We start from the raw sequence: 22,241 nt of genomic DNA on the forward strand, positions 1-22,241 counted from the left end.
CGCATTTGGTAATGATGAAGCACGGTGTCTAAGCTGGAAAACTTATTACATTTCATATAGCAGTGATATTAAGTAGCTCCTAGAGAATTAAAGCTGTGTAAATGAAGTCAGACGCACATTCTTCTCTGGGAGCAATTATAATAGATTAAAAGTATTTGTGTGCGCTTGCAATGACGAGGCAGCAGCCTTGCTTTGCGGGTGTGGGAGGTTGCTAGTCTGCTGGAGAGATCGGGAACAAGTAGGGGCAGTGTGAGTCAAAGGACCCAGGTCTTCATCCCTGCTCTGCCACCACTGAATGAAATCATTGGGGCAAGTTACCCAGCCACTCACTGTATCAGTTGTCTCATTTCTGAACAATATTCTGCTTGTAGAAATGATTCAAGAACGAAGTGAGATAGCTAAGGTGCCTGGCACAGAGCGGGGGCTCTATCTCATTTGGTTTCCTTCTTCTTTCCTCCCTCGGTGTAGCTGCCTGATAGGTGGATCATTAGTGCTTGAAAAATAATATCTGGATACCACCAAATGAAGCCTATTAAATCAATTTAATTGTAGAATTTTAAAAGTTTCTTACTTCAGAACTAACTCAAGCTCTTTGTATAAGTTTCATCTTACTAATGCTTTAGATTACTGAAATGGCCTCAACTTCCGAAGCTGGGGGTTTTATTTTTATTTATCTTATTTATGCATTTAATTGAAGTAGGCTTCACGCCCAGCATGGAGTCCAGCACAGGGCTTGAACTCACGACCCTGAGATCAAAACCTGAGCTGAGATCAAGAGTTGGATGCTTAACCAACTGAGCCACCCCGGGTGCCCAGGTTTTACTTTTAATGTACAAAATGGTGAGTCTCACCCTGATATAAATGTAAACAATTCACTCTTTTAAGAGCAATTTTCTATTGCTAGAAATTTTCCGAGGTTGCTTTCACATCACGTTTGTGGTCTGTGACACTGAACTTTTGACTCCAGGTGTCCCTGGTCTCCTTGGCAGGACCTGGCCATCTCATCACTGTATCTTCCTGGTGATTCAGTTTTCTCTGGACCCCTCTCCCTGGCCCCACGGGTCATAACCCCCTTTCTTTAATCCTTAAGGATTATGTTAATGTAGGATCAGCATGAAGTTAGCTGTTGATAAGCCTTTACTGAATACCAGAGGGTGGAAATTGGCAAGGCATTACATTATACAACAGAAAAATCATTAGCTGTAACATATTGTTTCTAAAGTGCGGAAATTGAACTGCAATAGAGAGAGATCATAAATTTCAGCTGCCTCCATCTACTGCCGTTACTAAGGGGTTCATGCAGAGCCCCCTTCCTTTTTTGTCTCATCAGTTCCCCAAGGGCAACTCCTGTTTCTCCAGCCCCGCCCTCCTTCCCCAAATCTTTTTTTCTACACGAAATTAACATCTTGAGTTCAAAAAGACACTCTTTCCCCCTTTGCTTAAACTTAATTGTGTGGTGCAGTTTAGACCACTCTGTTCTCACTTCTGCATTCTAGATTAAGCAGCAGGGCCCAACTTCCCTACCTACAACACCTGTTCCTGTGGTCATCCCCAGACACAGAATCGCTAGCTGTCAGGACCCGCACACTCTCGCACAGGCACACTGCATTTGGAGTCTGTCACTCTTCATGTTGGACAACGTGCCTTCAGTACACTAGGTACTTTCACGTATTGTTACTTAACCAGCTTTTTAAATCTGTTATGTATTAAAAAACAGATTAAAAAACTGAAAGGTTTTTTTTAACATTTTGAAAGTTTAAGGATCTTGCTCAGGGATAAACACTCCTAAATAGGAGACCCTAGAATTAAACTTTGCTCTGTCTGATGCCAAGCCCCTTCCCCCTCTGTGTCTCATGGATTTGTTTCGTCACAATGGCCTAAAGACAGAGCAGTTCCCCATAAAGCAGGTTGCCATAGGTAGCAAATATCCTTAACAAAATCAAATACCTGCCTTCAAATAATTGCTGCTCCTCTCTTAAAATGTTCGGAAGGAATCGTGGAAATACAAGGTTGGGATTTCGTATCCATGCAAAGGAACATTTCAGTTTCAAAAGCTGTTTAAATCTGATTTCTGTCACATCTGCAATCCAGAAATCCCCAAGGCCGAAGATTATCTAACAGTGGTGCAAATGAAATAGATGTTTCATTGTTTATGAAATTGCTCAGTGTAAATGTTGGCAGTCAATGCCAGATGATGGGAGAATGGGGAGAATGGATTTCCTCTTGCCTCTCCCAAACTGCCAAAAATATGACAGCGGTTCATTCTCAGCGCCCCTGAGAGGCAAGCAATTTATGGCACAGAAATCAAACCCATAAAGGGAATGTGCAGAATCTGGGTGTGGTTAAGACTGTATCTCAAGTCTGGTAGGTGAGCCAAATTCAATTTTTGACTGCAGGTGATATCAGGAAGATTCTGGTTGTGTGTTTCCCCTGGAACCCTACTCTCCACCCTGTCACCATCATGATGGTGTCATGGAACACTATGCCATCATCCACAGAACTAGAGTAATTCTGGATTGTTATTTACCACTAATGTCTTTAGCACATTAACTATAATTGGTTCATGTCCAGTGAGTCTCAATAGAAATTGCATTATTTTGGGTAATAAATTTTGTACTCACATATTTCAGTGCACTGTCTAAAATATATAATGCGTCATTAGAAGAATAGACTACAACTTCTTCAATCTAATTATTTAATAGTTGTTTTCCAGATAATTCTGTTACCGCTTAAACATTTTTCTATTTGGTCAACCACAAAGAGAGGATACTGGGGAAAAATTGTTTTGTAGAATGGTGGAGAATTCATTAACGTTCTCTGAATAATTTTCTCATAGAAGCGATTTTTCATAGTGCCATGGTGAAACCAGCACTTACTGATGGGATCTCACAGAATCTTGATTAACGTTTCAGTCCAGAATCTTCCTAATCAACAGCTGCTAGAAAATGTAAAACAGACAACCAAATTAATAACTGCCTAGATTTCTGAAGTATGCACTCAGTTGCACACACATTTCTCCCCCCATTTTGTGGAAATAAAAATAGGTTGGTGTATTGAATCACAAAGCAATAACAAGAATTGCTTTCTCATCTGGTCTGGCATATGAGAAACCCACAAAACAATGCATGCACTGACCCCACAGGTGCGCAGCCTACACCATAACAAAGAAACATTATTCCCCAGACTCTTTCTAGTGGTATCATCATTTGTGCTGAGACACAAAGAAGTAAACAAATGCCCAGTGCTGGCTTAGCTTTTGTGTTTCCCCCACTTGGAAGCCTGAATTGGGTCAGAGAGGAGTCAAGTGAGAGGGGGTTGTAGGGCAATTTTAGCTGTCAGCTGATACATTGAAAAGGGGGAAAGGAGAAAATAACTGGAGACGGGGTTTCAAGGTTATGATGGAGATATTGCTAGAAGATTCTATCGTATTTCCTTTTAAGTTTATTTTCCATGTAAATTGGATTGTTTTATGACCGGGGAGCCAGGGAAGAGATTTTTCTTTTTATAAGATGGAAGAAGCTTTGTTTTCATTTCTCCCGCCTCTGTATGGTTTATGTTTTAGATGTGGTTGACAACCCAATGGGCTTTATTGCCTCATTTGAAAAGTTGTAAAACAGCAGTCTCACAACCCTTAAGATTACCGTCTTTTACAATGGTGAACCCGGCAAAATGTCAACTGGAATTGTTAAATTTAATGATTTAATCTAATTTTATATCATGACCATTAGGTAAGCCAAGTCTAGTATTTGATCGCTGAGAATCCAAGAGGATCTGAGGGTCATTGTCACGCAGTTTGACAACAGTTCAGCGAGAAGATTGAATGTTGCCGTTGATTTTATAGATGCTCGTATTTAATTTCCGTGTTCCTTTCTCTCCACAGGTTTTGAATTCTGCAGAGTATAAACGGCGGCAATCTTTTCATTACGTAAATCATAGTCTAGGTATTGTGCCCCAGTGGGTACAAACAAGGTCATATTTCCAATAATTTTCCGATCACGAGAACGGAGGCCTTCTCCGGTGTGAACGAGGATTCCTGCGAGTTTCCTGGGGTCTGCCTCATGTGTCTGCAGCCCCACATGACTGTCCCTTTGTCACATTTCCTTGATCCATGTTGATCATCTACCAGTTCTTCCCCATCTCAGCATCACCCACCCAGTGGTCACACAGCAACCAACGAGTAACCCTTGAATTGTCTTGGTCCCTCACTCTCCAGTCCAATCTATCACGGATCCCTATTTCCTTTTGCACACCCCTACCGGAACTGGGACATCTCAGCCATTTCTGTATGCTTCAGCTAAATCCCAGCAGCCAGAGTGCCTGCCTCTGTAAATCTGGGGGCTTTCCCTGAACCCAGAAAGCCACTCTGGCCACACGTGACGTAGTTGGAGGTCCTGGGGGATTGTCCCTGCCCTCTATCCCTCTTCTCTACCACCCACTCAGCAGTCCTCACTCAATGACTCTCGGGGATTGGTGTGTAAATACTCCAGAACCTGATGCCTCACATGGAATGACTCTTGAACTGCTTTCCAAAATTTCCTCATGAGGGTAAGCTCTGGTTTGACTTAATAACATCCCACTACCCATGGCCTTCCTTTCCTGTTTTACTTACCCACACTGACTTGTGTGCCCTGAACCTCCTAAGTAAGATACTTCTAGTTGAATCTTTGTCTTAGACTGTAGTTTGGGGGACAAACTATGAACACCACATTCAAAATAGATCCCAAATTCATGTTGCCCGTTCACCTCTTCTGCTGTCACTCTAGCACTGCCCTGATGGTAGCCAGAACCTCCAAAATAATATCAGCTCAAATGCCATTGCTTATCTGAAAGTCGTCCTAGTAACAGCTGGTTGAGTAGGTCTTGCGATAAAGGTATCCACACATTCAATTAATTCATAATTTGTAAAAAAAAGAAGTGCCTACCTATGAGTGCCTCACAAAATGATGAAAACAGAGAGCTTGAGGAGTAAGGAAGGGGATTCTTCCATGTGGGTCATGCATGGCTTGGGCCAAATTTATTCTTAGAGCATTAATCTGAATATTCTAGCTAATCAATCATATCATCTACAGATAATGGAATTTACGTCTTCCTCACCAATATATGCATTGTTGTTCTATCTAGTATTATCACTTACCCCAATGATTACTCCATACGATGAATTAATGTGATATATTACTTCAGGTTTTATTTCATGCTTCATTATAGGTTCCCTCATTTAATTACAAATTAAAGACACTAATCAAGCCTCTCAAGAGAGAGTACTTATACATTTTTTTTAAATGTAGAGATCAGTCTTCCAAATTAATTAATTTCAAATATTCTTCTCTTGTTCCTGAATGTGACAAAGATGCTTCTACTCTTTCAAAGACCTACTCTTTAGGTCTGAAACTGCCTTTTGCCACATCTATATATGACATAGAAAGGGACAAAAATCATCACAAAGATCCAGTTCTAACCTATTCTGATAAGGAATGCTAATTAGGAATTGGTTCTTATCCTTCTTTTGTTTACTTATACATCTGGCAAGATACACTAATTCACTTTCTGAGTTAACCATCTTTTCATTCTGGGGATGAACCCCATTTGGTCATGGTGTAGTTTCCATTTAATTCTCTGCATACTTATTTCAATTCTAAGACAGTGGTTTCCAAACTGTACTGAACATTGGGCAGAGGTGCCCCAGGAGTTCCGGCAGGGGGAAAAGAAGCACACAGAGGAGTAAAACTCTACCCACTCTACCCACACCCTTCAACCGATGCTACTCTGCTTTCATCTGTCTCAAATATTGCATTTTTGTGTTGGGGGCATCTACAAAATATTTGGAAACTTGCTCTCTGCCGTGGGAGACACAGTTCATTGCCCACATTGAAAGCTGTTTGCCAAACTCCATTACTCTTTGCTTCCAGAACTTCAGGCTAGCACTGGCATCGCTGGGCAATGTCCACAGACAAAAGAGATGAATCATTATTGGACTAAATGAATTGGGGTACTTCCATCCTACTTTGCAAGTAATTGGGGCTGGTGTAGCCAAGTGACCCAGGTATTGTCAAGGAGATACAAAAGGGACAGATGCCTTCTGGGATTCTTCTGTGAGAGATTTTCTGCCCCAGTGCAAAGAGAGAATTGTTAGGAGAGAGGGCTTTGTCCCCACCTCCCAGCGTTGGGTATATCACATGAAGATGATGTGTCTCAGCTAACATGTGGTGAAGGTGAATAAGAAGGAACTCAGAGCTATGACACCACTAATTTTTTCTTATTTATTTATTTATTTATTTATTTATTTATTTATTTATTTTATTATTTTTATTTTTGAGACAGAGAGAGACAGGGGAGGGGCAGAGAGAGAGGGAGACACAGAATCGGAAGCAGGCTCCAGGCTCCGAGCCATCAGCCCAGAGCCCGACGCGGGGCTTGAACTCATGAACCATGAGATCGTGACCTGAGCTGAAGTCGGACGCTCAACCGACTGAGCCACCCAGGCGCCCCCACCACTAATTTTTCAATGGACCCCGACTTTGTCCTTATGTGGGAATTATTAACCTGCTCCTGTCAGTCAATCCATTTTATTCAAGTGGCCAAAGTCCCTGTTCGGAGCCATCGTTTTTTCCTTAATGCACGAGGTACCCAAGATTAACAATTACTCTTCAGCAGGTTCTTCTTAAAGAGGAGTCTCTGGGTCGTTCCAGTTCCTCTGTCAAGAGCTCCTCTAGAGTCCTATTTGTTCTCTCTTTGCTACGATTCAACTAATGAAGAAGGCTCATAATCCGGCCTCCTGGTAAGATTATTTTAAGTAGGAAGCATTCTCTCAAGTGACTAATAATTAAAGGAGGACAAAATTGTTAGTTTTGCTTTTTCCACTTAGTACGTAAAGTACATGGCAGGTATTGAAGGTGAGTATTCTATTGAAAAGCTTGCACCCACCATGGATGATTCCTTATTCAGAGAGAAGAGGAATCGTATGCATCAGAATGAGCTGCCTTAGCTGATTTAAGGAAACGCTAATTTGTGAAATGTTATACTTTCTAGGTCATGTTCTAGAAGCTGGCAACGTTAGCAGGAGAGTATTACAGAATCCAAAGAGAGCAGAAGGTCTCCCTCACTTATAAAAAGTAAAAGAAAAACTTTCTGTAAACTGAAAATATCAGAGATAGACTATAAGAACTGACGTTTTTCTCTGTACATTGTGGGGTTTCTAAGCCCTCGACGTGGGTTATTTCCATTTTGTTTCTTTTTATTTTTACTTGTTTTTCCTTTTCAAGTTGACTTAGCATGTTTGTCTGTGGTTCTCCCCCGCCCCCAAAGGCCTTTTGGATAGAGTTAGAAACTTGTCATTGTTAGTGAGTGACTTACCATTTCAACTGATATACCAGGTCACAGGACAAAAACTGAAGAGAATCAAAAACCCCCGGGACATGGTATGTTGTATGAACCGCACGTATAATTAAATTGTGAGCGAAATAAGCCTAAACCCAGGATACTGGGGCAGAGAGTAATCAGGGTGGAAATGGATCCAAGATGTAAAGAAAAAACTTGCCACTGGAAGTAGGAGCACACACTCGATGATGTATACGCGCAGTGTAGCCGCTGTGGGGGCTCAGCCCGGACCTGCTCCAGGGCATACTGAGAGCCCCAGGTGCCCTCTGGGAACCACCACTGTGTTCATGCTGAAGCCCGTCGTCCCCTGGGCCGTTCCCCGGCCGAGGGCCACTGGTGGAAGTGCAGGCCTCTTCCTGCCAAACATGGGCCTCCTCTAAGGGATGACGTCAGCTCAAGAGCTCCCCATTAGCATGTCCAAACTTTCTTGCGGTGACACGGCAGCCTGAGACACACGACCTCTCCTCCTTCCTGTCCCTCCCCTTCCCGGGTGTCAGGATTGCACCGCTGTCTGGGGACTGCACCTGCCCTCCCGGGTCCTCGTCCTCAGCCTTCTCGGGCCTTCTTCCAGCAAATCTTGTGTGCGGAATCTCGCCTTGGCATTTGCTTCCCAGAGGAGTCGAACTGATGCCCTGTGCATGTATTTATTACACAAACATGATAGCATAAAGCAGCATTTTGAGAAAGAGGAACTAGAAGACTATCAGCCCATTCCTTTACACAGGTTTCTCATGTTTGTATAATGACAATATTTCACCACTGATGAATTGTTGTTTAAAAATAGTTTTGAATTGTTTCTTACCATTTTATTCTGATTTATGTTGCTACTGGTTATATAGTTCTTTTTAAGTTTAATTGTAGGCATGTTATAATGTTTCAATAGGTATGTCATAAACCATTTATAGATTTATGGTCATTTACATATCACCTCCTTATTCCAAACAGCGCTGGAAGAAATGAATAGACTATATATTACATATATAATGTGTGTATTATATGTCTATAATATATAATATAATGCATATAGTATATCATATGATACATTATATATATAGTATAAAGTATAAATATGTAATATAATGTATATAATATATAGTGTACAATATATCATGATATATAATATAAAGTATATAATATATAACAGATATATGTATTCCTCTCCTTCCTTTAAAAATTTTTTTTTATGTTTATATATTTATTTTGAGAGAGACAGAGACAGTACGAGTGGGGGAAGGGCAGAGAGAGAGAGAGAGAGAGAAAGAGAGAGAGAATCCCAAGAAGGCTCCATGCTGTCAGCGCAGAGCCCAGTGCGGAGCTTGAACCCACAAAATCATGAAACCATGACCTGAGCTGAAACCCAGAGTCTGATGCTTAACTGACTGAGCCACCCAGGTCCCCTCCTCTCCCTCCTTTTTTTTTTTTATTTTTTTTAACGTTTATTTATTTTGGAGACAGAGAGAGACAGAGGATGAACAGGGGAGGGGCAGAGAGAGAGGGAGACACAGAACCAGAAGCAGGCTCCAGGCTCTGAGCCATCAGCCCAGAGCCCGACGTGGGGCTCGAACTCAGGGACCGTGAGATCATGACCTGAGCCGAAGTCGGATGCTTAACCGACCAAGCCACCCAGGCGCCCCTCTCCCTCCTTTCTAAAAAGAGGCTTGAGATGATAGTGTCTTATGGAAAATCCAGAGTGACCTACGTTCTTTTGAAAACCAACCAGTATGGCTCATGCATTGCTGCAGAAAATATTGCTGAGGAAATACTAAGGGTAAGACATGAGTGGTGCTCTTCCAAGGTTCAATTTTCTTGCCTGTATAAATATAACAAAGGCACGTGATAAAATTATCATGAGGGTTGTTAGGAATTTAGTTCTAGAATGGACATACTACTTAGTTATTAAAAGATGTTATTATTATTGGTGTTAGTTTATCATAGTTCTTTGGAACAAGAATATTTTTCAATCTCATTCGAATTTTTATTCTCCACAGTCACCAAGAAAGCCTCCTTTGTCACTAAGGAGAGCTTTTTCTCTATCCACACCCCAAAGTCTATTCTCTTGCAATGAAGTCATTCTGGACCCAGCTGCTAATCTATGACACCCTCCTTCATTTCAAAATTGCCTGCATACTTTACAATGTATGTAAAAGTACTTACAATGTATGTAAAAATTCAGAAGTTGTGAAAACCCATTACATTAAAGATTTTCTTCGAAATTTGTATTTGAAGGGATTTAATTTTTAATTTTGGAAACCAAGACCTCAACAAGCTGGACTGAACATTTGAAGAGATTATAAGATGTTTGCAATATGGGAAGAAAGCTTACCTGAGAGTCAAGTCACTGATCCCATGGTGCCTTTCTTCTCTGGGGTCCTGGACACCATAATCTGTGCGGGGGCCTTTCCGGCCAACATTAGCCTCTCTATTTCAATGTTTCTTTCCCCTTGCCCCGGAGGCTCTCAAGTCCCATCCTCTAGCCTACTAGGAAAAACATAAATTCTCATAACATAATCCTGTGTGTATGTGTATTCCTGACAGAAAACCCTCCTCCTCCAGTTAAAAATCCTTTATATTATTAAACACATTTTTAGCCTCCCATGGCTTCCTTCCTTCTGATGAGTGAGTGAATTCTTGAGTTTTGACTACAAGAATTCACCAGTGAGCCTTGCCTGCACAGAGAAAAAGTTTACCCCTAAACATCATGTCTACTTCCACCTAGAATTCCACCAAACAACTTTCTGGACATTTTATAATAGAAGCTTTGCCTTTTTTTTTTTTTTTTTTTTTTTTGCAAAACTTTCAGGTACTTAAAATATTCAGATGTAGTCTCAGAGCTGGTGGGCAAATACATATCCTCAACATGATGTTGAGCACAGTCTCCCCTTATACAGTGATTTTCATGTGTGCTCTGTCCCCATCATGAGCTCATTTTATCTGTGTAAAAGTGAGCTTCTCTGAAGTAAGCCTTCAACTAATGGAGATTGGCTGGGAGCCAGGTTATTACTTTCTAATTTGGAATATCAGTCCTACATATCCTACCTAAGGAAATATATTACGGTTTGCAAAGAGTTAATCTATTTCCTAATTGAGAGACAACATGGATGCTTTGTTTCTTGCATCTTTCATTGGATTATGTGTAATAAATGGCTGAGACTGCTGGATTTAAAATGAACAACGTATAATAAATTTGTTACTGCTAGTACAGTTTTCTTACCTGTAGTTCTCCAGTCAGCCAGCAGGTTGCAGCAGAGGGCTAGCTATAGCTTTCAATTAGCAATTTCAGGATGTTAAGAGCCATTCTTTTTCTCCCCTCCTCCTTTTCCCTCCTCCTTCCTTTCTTCCTTTACTCTACTTCTCTCTCTCCCCCATCCCTCAATTTCCTTCTTCCCCCAATTCTTTGTCTTTGTCCTCCCTCCCTTCTCCTTTCTTTTTCTTCTTAAAACCGGTTCTATTTTGTTAAGTAGAGGAACTGGCTCAGTAATGAAATGTGTATGTCAACATTTGATTGTAAATAATGTCCACAACACCCACTCTCTAATTTTTTTAAGTGATAGGATGGCGACTGGAGTAATAATAACAGGAAATTATGAAGTTATAGTTTGATTAACGCAGATAATAATAGCAAAAACCAGATTTGGTTTAAAATGCACAAATTATTAAGATTGTATTCCACTCCCATAGCATATGCAAATGACCTCCTTTTTGCTACTACATTTGGAAATGTGGAAAAAGACATTTCAATCATAGCTCTCATCAGTTATTCACTGTATCCAGGCCTCTCGATTGTGTTTCTTTCTTTAATGTAATAGTAAGCAATAATCTCACAGCTGTGCTTTATAGAGTGAACTATATAAGCATCTATATTGAGATTTCGTACACACATAACATAAAAGGGAGAGAAAAGCATTGCAAATAGTGCTTGGCCCACTGCAAAACTGTACAAAGGAACTAATGACTCTCTCTCAGAACATTTTTTGTAGAATGACCAGCTGTAAGACTTGACTTGTATCTCATAATGGGATCACCATTCAAAAATTGTTCATTTCAAGGTATAACACTACTCTCCCTGAGCGGCCTTAATATGTTTAATTGTAGACTGTTGGCCAACGTGATGAACTAAACTCCAGGTCAGGACTTACTTTCTTTTCAGTTTGTTCATTTACCCCATCTACTTAAAGGCATTTACCCAAAGGCTCCTAAATAACATTGCTTACGCGTAAAATATTCTAGGAGATGACTTTTTGCTATGGTTGTTGCAGCTGAGTATTTGCTATGAAGTGGGAGCATTTTGGAATTACGGTTTCATTCACAAAAGTGCTGGTCTTCAGCTGGTCAAAAAGTGTTCTGTAGTAGGAGTTTTGTAGCCATAATTTTCGTATGTAACACTGGCTTTCATTCCACGTTCAGTCTACAGATATTTATTGAGCTGTTATCAGTGGCACGCATTAAGCAAGGCAGGTCTGGGTCTGTGCCCACGTGGGTCTCAGAAGGGGGCAGGAGGGAAGACAGACTTCGGCTGACAATTACATCGATCTTTAAGATAATTATGATTGTGTTAAGTGCTATGAAAGAGAAAAAACATTGTGTTATGAGAACATATAAGGCACCAAACCTGGTCTGGAGGTGAGAAAATATATTAAGGAAGCTTCCTGCTGTGACAGATAGGAAATTCATTAGTCTCAGTGGTTTCGAGTGAGGCTTGATTATTGTCTTTAATTTGTAATTAAGTGTGGGAACCTATAATTAAGCATGAAACAAAACCTTAAGTAATATAGCACATTAATTTATTGTATGGAACAATCATTGGGGTAGGTGTTAATACTGGGTAGAACGTCTTTATTTGTATGGTAACATCTCGAATTCTACGAAAAAAAGGTTTAGCTTTTGCATGGCAAACTCACGCAAGTGTGGCCATTACAACTTGCAAAAAACAGGAGCCGAATATCTTAAACTAAATGGCGATTTATCTGGAGGTTTTGTCTTTTTAAATCTTGTTGAAACACGTGGATTTGAAAGGCATACAGCAAAATCATGTTTTGGTATCAAATGGCAGATTTGAATGGAATCCATTTATTTTGTATCCTTTTCCTCACCCTTAGAGTCTTCTTTTTTCCCCAGTGTTTTAAAACCCATATTTGATATCGGTTTTAGGTTTTGCGGTGCTATTTTTCAATGGGAAGTATATGTACATGCTCTTCCTTCAGAGGTAGAGTGGATTAATACACCAAGCTGCATCAATGCTCACTGAAAACCCATGAAGAAATGATAATTACTAGGCTGCGTAGCAATATGTGGTTTAAATGTAGTTGTCAATAGAAAAAAGAGAGAAGGGATAGCATAACATTATCAGAGATTAGTGGATTAGGGTAGCGTGCACATAAAATGAATGTAAAAATACATGAGATAGTTCAACAGAATATGAAAGTACGGGTCACTCTGCTGAAGGAGTCCGATGGATTTTATTTATTTATTTATTTATTTATTTTTCAACGTTTATTTATTTTTGGGACAGAGAGAGACAGAGCATGAACAGGGGAGGGGCAGAGAGAGAGGGAGACACAGAATCGGAAACAGGCTCCAGGCTCTGAGCGTCAGCCCAGAGCCTGACGCGGGGCTCGAACTCACGGACCGCGAGATCGTGACCTGGCTGAAGTCGGACACTTAACCGACTGCGCCACCCAGGTGCCCCAAGATGGATTTTAAAATCAACCAGACTCATAGTCCCAAACAGAAATGCTGAAGGCAGAAAAAGAGATGAAAATCTGATTAAAAGAGCAATCCAGGTACACCAAAGTAGAGTAGAAGACACTTCATAACCTTTTGTGGAGGATACTTTGAGAAGTCTAGAAACAGGATGAGAATAACAGGGCCATCTAAGCATGAACAAAACAAATGAATCAACACGACACAGGAATGACCCTCGAACACAAAATAATCAAAGGTGCAGAAAGAATACAAATGCTGAAGGTAAAAAGTATTGTCCTTTGAGAAAATCAACATAACAGAAATACAAAAACAAATGTGATCAAAACGGAAGGAGGGAAGTGAAGTGATACCTGTGAGCCATGAACTGATGGTGCAGAATTATTCCAAGATACATAAACATTCTTTTGGAATTTTAAGAAAGAAGTTCTTATTATTTGATTAAATAATAAAAACAATTGGAGTGTCATGGACGGGTCAGGGGTGAGAGTGTTTTGGGGGAGTTGAGCTGTCTAACACTTCGGGGTCTGTGCATGATTCATTCGAATGGTAGAAAGGTAGGACAAGGTTGACCAATGAAATCTGACCACATCCCACCCCAAGACTCTCTTACCCACATCCACTTTGGGGCAGGGGAACTGCAGAAACCTGATTAGCAGACACAGGTTGACAACTGTCACTAGTGTCCCTTGTCTGTTTAATTTCCAAATAGATTGCAATACAGTGTTTTTGTTTCTGCTTTTGTTTTAGTTCAAGGGTCAAGCTTGGAAACTCTAAATTCTAGAATCTCTGTTCCAGATTGGAGAAAAGAAACATTCCTTTACTTTGTCTCACCTACTCTTATTTTATCCTGGGTTATAATGAGGTCCAATTGTCTTCCCGAAAGGTTATTTGTTTAAGAGAGATACTCTAACTCAATTATCTGGGAATAAAAGGAACAAAAGAAAGCCATTATGCAAATGTCAGCAAATCTGGAGTTTCCAAACCAATTTATAATTAATATCAAGCTTCTCCTCGTATGCCATTAATATTATAACCTCTGAAAGGTAAGAACAATTGGACAAAATACGATATGTAATTGGGCGTAAAAAAAGATTAGACCATATGAGATTTAGGCCATATTCTCTATGACAACATGGCTACAGCTGTTCAGGTTGAGAGCAGAAACTAGTCGTAAAATGTCCATTGTGCTTTAAAAACAACCCTGCTTGGGGCACCTGGGTGGCTCAGTCGGTTGAGCATCAGACTTTGACTCAGGTCATGATCTCCCAGTTTGTGGGTTCGAGCCCCGCATCGGGCTCTGTGCTGACAGCTTGGAGCCTGGAGCCTGCTTCGGATTCTGTGTGTGTGTGTGTGTGTCTCTCTCTCTGCCCCTCCCCTGCTCATGCTCTGTCTCTCTCTGTCTCTCAAAAATAAATAAAACATTAAAAAATTTTTAAAAAATACATAAAAAATAAAAACAACCCTGCTTTTCTGAATAGATAAATAGATAAAAGTAAATATCATTTTATCTGTGGACGGACCCTCTTTCCTTAAAATTCTAGAGATGTAACTTCTCCAAAGGATTTGTTAAAGTCTTTATAATGTGAAAATGAATGGAATAACCTGTGTGATGTTAGATATTTTAGAGCATCGTCCTCTTCACAGCCTTTGTTTGTCTCATTGGTCATTGATCATCAAAATCCCCAAAAGTGTACTCAGGGTTGCATTATATACACACGTCTTTACCTCTTCCTCTGTCATACACCCATGCATATATGCATACGTAAACATTTCATTATGTGTTGCATTATAAAATATTGTATTGTGTACATAACAGATAATGTTATGTCTTATATTCTATTTAACTACACATTAGTAATTTAAAAATAAAGTATGTTTGCCAAATTTTTGAAAACAAAGAAGATGTATAATATTATATATTGTATCATTATAAATTATATATATATATATACACATGTAGTATAATATATACATTTAGTATGTATATGCTTATTTGAGTAATTATGTGCACTGGCAAGGAAGTGAGACCCATGAGGTTGTAAATACATATATGATATATACACATACAGTCTATTATGTTAATATATATACAGCACATGTAGCATACACATGTCACATAATACTGTAGTATATTATTTAAATATATATAATACACATTCTGGGTGGCAGATGTGGGAAGTTGTATTTATTTATTCTTTAAAAAATTTTTTAGTGTTTATTTTTGAGAGAGGAAGAGAGACAGAGCGTGAACAGGGGAGGGGCAGAGAGAGAGGGAGACACAGAATCCGAAGCAGGCTCCAGGCTCTGAGCTGTCAGCACAGAGTCAGACGTGGCATTCAAACGCACAAACCATGAGATCGTGACCTGAGCTGAAGTTGGATGCTTAACTGACTGAGCCACCCAGCACCCTTTATTTTATTTATTTTTTAAGCTTGAAATAGGTCCATTTTATTGTAGGTAAATTATACCTCAATAAGATTGGCTTTTAAGAACATAGCCAGGAACTAATTATATAGAGTAATTCAGCTCCATGAACTCTCTCCCTGCTCTTACAGCTGCTCATATGGTAGCTATGTCACTAATTCCCATAAAACACATTTGAAAAAGGCAGACAAAAATGTAAAGGATACTCAAATAAGTCCATTTTTTTCCTACTTTTTAGGAGAGATGATCATTCATTGGCCTAAAAGGATGTTTTAAGAAATCTTGCCTGTGGTTCTCAAAAGTTGACATCAGGAGACTATAGTACACGGTCTTTGTTGTCCTTGAATACAGAAAAAAACAAAGGTAATACATAAGCACTGAACCCAATCGTTTGGATAAAGTACCAGTAAATCGAATTCATTAAAACATTAGAAACTTTCTGTGTTACATGGAAGAAGAAAATATTAGTAGAATGCTGTCCAAATTCTCTTACAGAGAAACCAGGAAGTTTAAGGTTAGGGTTGTGTTGTTGTTCTTGTTATGTGTTTGTCTGGTAAGAATATGTATTGGACAAAAATTATACAGCCTGCTGACAAATTTTTCATGGGCTTAGGTGCCTGCCATCTGTAGAGTTTCACAACTGGCTTGATTTTATCCCACACAAATGTTTGTAGAATTCTGGGAAGTATAGAAAAAAAATCACAGGAAACTCATGTGTCCCAACTGAAAAAGCTAGATTAATTTTCTCCTACACTTCTTAGTTCCAGACATATTTAATCCCTGGATATGGTCTGGAAATTTTATTTGAAAGTAATTCCACCGGACCTGGGTCTCTGCCATATCCTCTCTGGGGTTGGTGAGACCGGGCTCTGTGCCGTGGTTCTAGTCCAACCACTCCTGGCTGGCAAGGTGGTCCTTGCCACTCCAATGATGGAGCGAATGCCTCCGTTTTCAGTTTGTTAATTTCTTCCTTTGTTAACATGTTTGTGTTGCTATTTTCCATATTTTCTTCACGAATTGCCGTTTACTGGTCGTGGTCTTGTTACTCTTTTTCAAGATCCAGTTCAAAAGTATCTCTCCCAGAAGTCTGATTTCCCTAATGAATGATCTTCCCTGGCTGTTTTATTCGCCTCTTCTTCATCTTGTTGGTGAGAGATGTATTCCTTCCTGCCTTAGGGTTCTGGAGATTGCAGGGGGGCAGGACACGTGATCCTGGATGGTGGGATGGACAGCAGTTTATCAATCACATGTACTCACAGTCCCAGGGAGAAGGACACCGTGCACCATACGGGGCCACCTGGGGATTGCACTGGGGGCAGAGCGAAAGTGCGCAGGCCACGAGAGGCAGGCTTTATTGTGCCACGTGGATGGGGTACCTGGTCTCTGTGGGAGGACGTGGTTGGCTTGTTTGAGTAACTGTGTGGGCTGGTGAGGAAGTCAGACCCCTCAGGTTGAGAACGAGATAGGGGTACCAGCTGGGTGGGGAGTCTTCCTGTTGGGTGATGGGCACATCTGGTAACAGCCAGGGAGTTCTTGGTTAGGTCTTTGGGGCCCTATAATGTTCACGCTGTCAAAGAAGCTCTTGAAGTTTCAGGTCTCGCAATACGTTGACCTAATCATTCCTTTTGAAAATTTATTTCGTCCTTTATGGTTCTAATTCGTCCTCTAAAATCTGACACGTGACGGGGCTTGGCCTTGCAGTTGCTTGCTGGAAACTTTGCTATTTTGACCGATTCTCTCAATTAGATTCTAGGTCTAGAAGACAAGAGACAGATTTTTTCTTATGACTTCCCCCCACCCCCCATCACCCCCCAATCGTATCTTCCTCATACATTTTATATGTGCGGGTGCATAGTGCATTCACTCCCTGGGGCTGCTGCAGGCAATCACCCCGACTGGGTGGCTTCAAACAACAGAAATGTATTCTCTCAAATCCCCGGAGGCCAAAGGTCTGAGATCAAGGGGTTGCAGGGCCAACCTCCCTGAAGGCTCTGGAGATGGAGCCTTCCTTGGCTTTTCTAGCTTGCCGGCCACACTTGATTCTCCTTGCCTTTGCCTTAGCAGGCCTTCTTCTCGCTTTGCGTGTCTCTGTGTGGCCTTACAAGAATGACGATGATTGGATTTAGGGCCCACCTTAATCCAGTACGAGCTTATCTTAACTTGATAACGTCTACAAAGACTTCAAGGTCTCATTCACAGGCGCTTCAGTGTGTCTTTTGGGGGGGGCACAATTCAACTCAGACCACATAGGGCTGGAAAATATATGCATGCTGTGTATGGATGTACACATTCCAGAGAAGCTCCTGTCCCGGTCTTGTCTGAGATTATGCAGAAGGCACAGGTGTCAGTAGGAGAAGACCTCAGACCTTAGCATTCCCAGCCAATGTCTTATCATCAAGGGCTGAAGATGAATAGGACCTAGCTGGGTACCGTGGTGCATAATTTGCTTCTCAGACATTGTAAAATCTATTCTGTACTCAGGAAGTCCTTTATGAGGTTCCAGGACTGCCTCGATACAAGCCAATTCCTTACACAATGTTGCTATAATTCACACTGGCCGTGATAGGAAAGGGACAGAAATATCTGTGTTGGCGTTAGCTTGTGATTCTGCCTGTAGCAAAAGAACATGATATAAGGAGGCTGGGACAAATGGTTATTTCCCCCTTCATGATTGAACAAGCTACAGAATGGGGTTTGAAGCTTTCTTGGCCTTTTCTGCATATCTGTTGCCTTTCTGTCAATTTGGAGCTGATCACAATTGGTGGAATCAGCAGACCTCCTGGGGGTGGAAGTTTTGTGTTTTTTCCTTACACCAGTGATTTCATATTTCCCTCAAGGTCAAGGAAACAACCCGAATCAATCACTCCCTTTCTCCATTACAGGGGAAGCCTGTAACTACGAGGTGTTTGTACCAGCCATGTGAGAGGAGTTACTCCCATAGGCTGGCTTACCACGCAGAGTAATGTGCAAAAGAGAACAAAAAAGGGTCAGAGAGCAATTTATTGCAGCCTCAGCGACTGTAGTAACGATTGCATTTAGTAAAATACCATTCTCCTTCTCCTCGAAGTCTGCTAGTTTCAGGTTGAATAGAAAGACCCAGAGAAGGACATTTTCTATGTCAGGTGACCCAATTTAGCTACTGAAAAAGATTTCCAGATACATCTATTATATAGTCCTTAGTATTGGGGAAGGATTGGGATGGAACCCACTCTTCATGAGTTAAAAACATGGTCGCTAAGTGTTTTTTGGTTCTTGCTGTGTTTCTTCACACTGAAGAAGGATATTTCAGATCAGCGTTCGTTGATAAGTATACAGACTTGTTTGAGACCTGGACCTATTATTTAGTAACTTAGCTGGTGATGCTGTTGGGCAAATTTGGGAGTTCCCATCAAGCGAGAGTGTGTGATGGGAAATTGGACCTCCAGGTCAAGGATAAAGAGTCTCCTCATATGGCTGGCCTTGGTCAAGTCAGCATAAGTAACAAGTGCTGTAGAAGCTTCCTCACACCATCTCTTCTGTTCCTCTCGTTGGCTTCACTGCCTGGATTCTTGCTGGAATCCCTTAAGTCAGAAATCCCCGATTGGGAAGAGCCAGACTCACTCTCCCGGGATCCCAAGTAAGAGTGCAGAGTAACCCCGGCACCCTGAATTTATTGCTGCTGCTTGGAATGGCAACGGTGATGGTAATGGCATAACCTAAGCTTCCAGTGGCCTGGCTCTGAAAACCCTGATGGAGTCAAATCTCTTTTTAACAACTTGCGAGCTTTGTGACCCTGGGCACATGTCATCAGTGCTCTATGTCTACATTTGATGGGCATAATAGAGGGTTGTCAGGCTTAGCAAATGAAAACACATTATACTCTGTTAAATTTGAATGCAGATAAACAAAAACTTGTTTAGTGTTTGGTATGTCCAAGATACCGGAGGGCATGTTAAATTTAAATTGAACTGGGCATCCTGGATTCTATCTGGCAACCCAAGTGTTAATAGGTGTATCTACCTCATAAGGTTCTTATTGGGTTAAATGCGATGATGTTGAGTAACATTTATCATGATGCCCACCACTTAGACATATCAGTTAGCATTATTTCTAATTGCAACTACCTTGTAATATTAAGTGTGGTGTTGGGCATTTTTTAAATTTACTTTTGAGAGAGAGAGGGGGGGGGATGGGCAGAGAGAGAGAGAGAGAGAGAGAGAGACCGAATCTGAAGCAGGCTCCAAGCCTTGAGCTGTCATCACAGAGCCCGATGCAGGCCTCAAACCCATGAACCTCAACCAAAGTCGGACGCTTAACAAACTGAGCCACCCAGGCGTCCCTGGGCATTTTGTCTCATATCACTGAACTTCACGACAACTCTGCTAGATTGGGGTTCACAGCCCTGATTTATAATGAGAGACACACAGATCAGAGGGTTTGAAATTTGCACAGCTAGTCGATGTCTGGGTTCAGGAGCTGGGATCTTTCAAGTGTAGCATATTCCTTTGCTTTAGGTTTTAGCCTAAAAGACCCTGGATTTCACGCTAGCGTGTCGAGTGTTAGAGATTAACGGGATATAGTTTATTGTAAATTTCTGGGTGTCGTGAGGCTTTAAAGCCTCACTGTTTTTTCCCCTTTCCCAGAATGACTGTGTATATGAGCACCATTGAAGGGAGACAGGGTTCTACTCAGGGAATGCATCCACTTCTTCTGAAAATACCGAATTATGGTCTCTCTCCCTCCCGTGGATTCAAAAGATGGGAAAACGATGGAGAGCAATGATCTACCATGTAAGTTTGCATCATCCACTGTTCTCATTGCCAGGAGAGAACTATCCATCGTATGTCTGATGGTCTTATAATTTCAGATTTGCATGCATATCTGGCAAATGTTTGTAAGCTCTATGGGGAGTCCGTAGAGTTTGGTCAAAAGGGATAAAAGGGATTCCTAATAAGGTGCTTTTTCTCATGTTCCTGGCAGGGTAGTGGTGGGGCATGGGTGAAGAAGCTGCTGGAAACAGAGTGTGGTACTGACTGGACACTGAAGCTCTCTGATTGCTCTCATGAAAGGGTTTCAAATCTTAATTCACTTACACTGAGATACCTAAGTGCTCCTATCTGGAAAAAGTACCACTGTAGTCAGCAAAAGATGTCATTACCTACAACCTTTCCTGTAAAGGGCTTGAGTCATCTGTGGAGGAAAATTCCTTTTCATCCCCGAGATGATTAGTATAGAAACTAATGTCAGGGTGGCTGAGGGAGGTTTCACCTCTGCTCTCTGAAGCCCAGGTCTCCCAAGGATAAGGGCGGGGCCACATGCCAGATTTGGAAAAGGAGAGGGCATTGTTCCGAGGTTCACCAAAGCTTGTCATGATGACCTCCGTGTCCCTCAACGACACGAAGGGTGTGTGCACCATCACATCTGAGCGCTGAGCCGATCGGTACACAGGGATGACCTCGATTCAGAAGAGGAGGAATTTTTGCACGTAGTTCGTACAATGATACTCAGGGCTGGAGTCCCACCTGCCTCCCATGGCATTTACTACTTGGTTGGCTTTGCTGTAACGTTTTCTTTTTGTTTTGGGTTTTGTTTTCCAGCCAGATTTGAAGCCTTTTAGATTTTTGGTCTACTTGCTACAATTCACACAGTTTCTGGAGGCTCCCGGCACCGGCTATAGTGCTGGGGCACAAAGCATTTTCCCACTAAAATCGTGACCTGGAAAGGCATTTATCGATGTAAGCAAGGAAGTTTGGGGTGGATTGGTATGCACTGAATACTACTTGAAGCATGAACAGAGTAGATACTTAAATTTTTTGAAGTTCTGTTTTAAGTCAAGTTATGCCACTCTTGTGTTAAAAGCCCTCTAAAAGCAGTGTTTCTAAAGCCCTACGAAGCTATATGTGTTCTGATGCCCTCTTCCCCTCTCTGACCTCATCTCCTATTTACTCTTTCCCTGCTCAGGGCCTCTGGCCACCCTAGCATCCTGTTGTTTCTCAAACTCAGCAGACACACTCCACCCTGTCACCTTTGTCCTGGCTCTTCTCTCTGCCTAGAGCATTCTACTACCCCTTATCCCTTTGGCTTAATCCCTCACTTTTTTTTTTTAATACGAAATTTATTGTCAAATTGGTTTCCATACAACAGCCAGTGCTCATTCCAACAGGTGCCCTCCTCCATGCCCATCCCCCACCCTCCCCTCCCTCCCACCCCCCATCAATCCTCAGTTTGTTCTCAGTTTTTAAGAGTCTCTTATGTTTTGGCTCCCTCCCTCTCTAACCTCTTTTTTTTCCCTTCCCCTCCCCCATGGTCTTCTGTTAAGTTTCTCGGGATCCACATAAGAGTGAAAACATATGGTATCTGTCTTTCTCTGTATGACTTTACATCCCTCACTTATATCAAGTCTTTGCTCTTTTTCTAACCATCTCATTAAAAATTGCTGCCTCACTCAAAGCTTTGATATACTTACTGTGATTGATTTTTTCATCCATGGAAGTGATGTACCACATGCTTTACTTATTCATGATGTTTGTTGTCTAATTCCTTCACACTAGAATGTAAGATACTTATGCCTCAGGATTGCCTGTGATGCTTGCTGCTGATTTCCCAGCACATACAACAATTTCTGGCACAGATGAGGTCCAAAAATGAACATTTACTGAATGAATGAATTATGGAAAGCATGAGGAGTGAGATAGCGGGTGTATCTACTTTTTAAAGGAGCTTTGAGTTGAAGAGGAGAGAAACCTTGCTATCGTTTTGAA

The 22,241-nt window shown here is 41.2% G+C and overlaps 1 long non-coding RNA gene across 1 annotated transcript; it reads left to right on the forward strand.

Moving 5' to 3' along the window:
* The first annotated feature begins 13,881 nt into the window (after positions 1–13,881).
* Positions 13,882–20,271, forward strand: LOC123379419. The gene is made up of 3 exons (XR_006583800.1): positions 13,882–14,120; positions 15,740–15,864; positions 20,124–20,271. It is a non-coding gene; the product is annotated as an uncharacterized LOC123379419 (long non-coding RNA).
* Positions 20,272–22,241: the final 1,970 nt, after the last annotated feature.

This window comes from Felis catus, chromosome C1 (genome assembly GCF_018350175.1).
Source record: "Felis catus isolate Fca126 chromosome C1, F.catus_Fca126_mat1.0, whole genome shotgun sequence".
NCBI classification, from domain to species: domain Eukaryota; kingdom Metazoa; phylum Chordata; class Mammalia; order Carnivora; family Felidae; genus Felis; species Felis catus.